Consider the following 3,624-nt stretch of genomic DNA (forward strand, 5'->3'; position numbering starts at 1 on the left):
TCCGAAGTTCTACATTTATTTTCTATTGTCGGTTTCATCTATAAATTTCAGTGTGTTGAACGTGCGGCGGAGCACTCTGAGTCCACGACGGCTGGACACACGACGACTGGACAAATCCTCCTCATCCCCAGTTTGGAATCTGATTTGATATCTTCTGGTGTTGAGACGAGGTTCCAGCAGCTGCAGCAGGAAGAGAGGAGGCGTCTTCTATCAGTGTTGTTGCTTCCATGGTTCACAGTAATAAGCGAAATGAGGAGGACTTCGAAAAGCACTGGGACTGAAATATTTAAAGATGTTTATTTAATTGAGAGGATCTAGAAATTGTTATTATTATTATTATTATTATTTTATTTTATTTTTTAAATGCAGATTTAAAGCACTTCAAGCCGTCTTCCCCATCATCCTCACCGCGCTGTTTGAATTCTGGCGCTTTGCGGTTTGCTTTTGTTCTTTCAGTTTGTGCCTGTAGCCGTTCTGTAAAGTGCTGTAAAAAAAATAATAATAATGTAATCATTCAGCTAAAATAGGATGATCTATCAGCCTTTATGTCAAAGAGTTATTAGTCTGTGACCTTGTTGAGATTTTCTGTTTTATTTATTGAAGGCGTTCTCGGGGGTGGGGACGCCGACGCTCAGCCTTTAAATTTGTGCCAAACTGTTTGCGGACATTGTGTGTCATACAGATTTACAGGTATATATCTGGAGGTATATCTGCGTTTAGTACGTTGTTGTTGCTGCGCATATAGTTTATTCACAAAATGCCTGGAGGAGAGTCTTTCAAAGGTACAACTTGCATTTTTAAAATAGTTTTAAAGAGAAAGGCGGGAAAAAAGAAGGCGGGTAACGCATTCCACAAGACAATGTGTTTTGTTTTTCGTTGTTTTTTTTTGTTTTGTTTTTTAGCCAGTGTGAATACTTAACATCCTGTCAGGGCAGGCCGCATTGTGGCATCAGCACAGAGAGAGAGAGAGAGAGAGAGGATGTGGCAGGAAGACCACCTCCATCACAAACCTTCCCCTGATGTTATTTACCCGCATCTGTGTTTCTGTAAAGGTTAGGCTTCTGGTACACATTTGTTTCTTATGTTGATTTTACAAAAAAAGAAGGGACAAAAAATAGTTCTATGTCACAAAGTCACTGTCTTTTGTAAATAAATCAAATGTGAGATATATTAAAAAAAAAAAAAAAGATTTAAAACTTTAAAACGTCTCGTAGTTGTCGATTTTGTATCTTTATTTATGTATTTTTGCATGTATTTTTCACCATCCCGACTTCTGGTTTTACATTTGTGCGTTGTGATTTTGCAGCGTCACCGCTGATCGCAGTTTGTACACAGTGGTTCCGACGAGCTAGATGTTGTCCCGCTGCAATAAAGCTTTACGACACGCGTGCGTGCAAAGTTTTATTGCATTGTGTAATATGATGCAATAAAATTGAGCCAAATTTCCTACCAGTCCTGTCCATGGCTTATCTTCTTTTGATGCGCATTGTGTTTTATGGCAGATGCTGTTTGGTTTGAGCATTGTGCCCTTCCTCATGTCTGCATGGAAATCCAACTCTCAGTCCATCCGTCCGTCCGTCTGTCTGTCTGTCTGTCTGTCTGTACATCTATCTAAAGGCAGGTGATGAGACAGAGCAGACGGCCGAAAACACAAAGAGTTAACTTCAGTGTCAAAAGGAGGAGTTTGGATAGGGGGAGGATGCAGAGCAGGCGGGTAGGCGATGGAAACAAGGCTGGGCGAGTGTCAGCGTTGCACCAAAACCATACAGCACGAACACTGCATGTCAAATCTCACACCTGGCTGCAGACTTTTTTTCCCACACAAAAGCAAAAGCTGAAAGGTAAGACAGTCTGAAAGGAAAGTCGTGTGGCTTGTGCGGTGCCCTTCTGCTCTCTGATCTGCATTTGAGAACCACGTCGGAAAAAAAAAACAAAAAACCCAGCAGCAGTCGCGGACCTCTTCCTGTCGCTGTGAAGTGAGAGAATGAAAACAGGAGAGCAGCCAGGTGAGAGATCGCGTTGCAGCACTTTGACCTTCTCAGCCTCGCCATCCTCCGGCTGCGGAGGAGGAGGAGGAGGAGGAGGAAGAGGAAGAGGAAGAGGAAGAGGGCCTCCAGGAGGAGGTAGAAGTTGGTCGTGGGGACTCTCTGGGCCCTGTGGGTCGTGTGTCATTGTCTCGCTGCTCGGCTGTCCTCACATGAACCGCAGAGAAGTGCGGAGCAGCGCAGTGCCAGCAACCCCTGTGAGAAAGAAGAGCCGCTTCCACACCAGTGAACCACATCCGCCCGCCGCACACACGTTTCCCCTTTCTCCTCTTACGGCGGCTCTCGGCAGCAATCTGCCTCATGGGGTCCACAGGAAGGTGGAGGCAGGGAGGGAGCCTCGCTGTGGGCTCCGTCTGGCGGTGTCAGCCGCGGGACACGCGGCGGCCTGCTCTGCCCTCGTGGACTGACAGCGATGAGGAGGAGGCTCTGACTTGCACCCTGTGAGGAAGTGAGAATGAAGACGCGGTGGAGATTCTGCACACGCAGGACGAGTTCAGACGGCGGGGGGGGGGGGGGGGGGGGGGCGGTGAGCACGAGACGAGCTGCACTCCACTACGACCGCTTCAGCGCCTGAGGTCACAGAAATACAGACTGCTATGGAGAAACACTAACCCCCACCCCCTTTTTCTTTGTAGTTCATTAAACAGAGCTGACTGGATTTTTAACTGCTGCACCTGTGACATTTTTACCTTGTGGCGGGGAAATCGTATAAATGTGCACCAAAAATTGACGTTGTGAAAAAGGTGGATTTACGTTGCGAGAAATAATCACTGGTTTGAAAACAAAGCCATCGCAGGATCCTAAAATGTGCCCCCAAAAATGGAGAAACGTGACATCAATTTAATGACGTGCGTTTCCAGCCAACCCTGAGTGCGGGAGAAGCAGGAATAGAAAGAGGACGGATGGATGATGTTGGCCAAACAGTCTTGTTTATTTATTCAAACGGCATGATGTAACATCAAATATCCGAAGCGTTTGCAATGGAATGTGCAGGTGTCAGCGAACGAAATACACGTAAAGCACGTTTATAGAAGTATTTAAGGTTGAGTGAGCAGGAAGACATTAGATTAAGATTTTACACTGCAATAACGCCGCCATCTGAAGGGAGCAAAAAGCAATGAGAAAAAGCTTGTTTCACTTCAAAAACCTCAAAGGCGGCCTGAGGCATCGGCTCATAATGTGGCTGTTTAGGGGCCCCGCAGCCACCAGGGGGCCCATAAATGCTGCAAATTAAACGAGGGAAGTCTCCTCGGGTTCCTGTTCGTTTTGACTACATTTTAATGACTGTGTGTATGCAGTGTCTCTAAATTTTATGCATTTTTTTTTTTTAACCTTCCAAGGATAGAATCCAAAGATGAAAGAAAAACAGTTTAATTTATTTCCTCTCCTGACTTGTTTCAACAATGCCAGTCCACTGATGCATTAGCACATATCAGAGCGCTGACGCCACTGCACGTTTCAAGTACGGGCCCTTTCATTTATTTACGTTGCAAACCATAAATGTAATGAAAAAAGGTTTTATGTTTCCAAATAGGATTACCACAGCCACCCTGTCTCCCCCCCCCCCAACTCTTTAGTC

This window comes from Nelusetta ayraudi, unplaced genomic scaffold (assembly GCF_046127955.1).
Source record: "Nelusetta ayraudi isolate G7.1 ecotype Tasmania unplaced genomic scaffold, CSIRO-AGI_Nayr_v1 ptg000015l, whole genome shotgun sequence".
NCBI classification, from domain to species: Eukaryota; Metazoa; Chordata; class Actinopteri; order Tetraodontiformes; family Monacanthidae; genus Nelusetta; species Nelusetta ayraudi.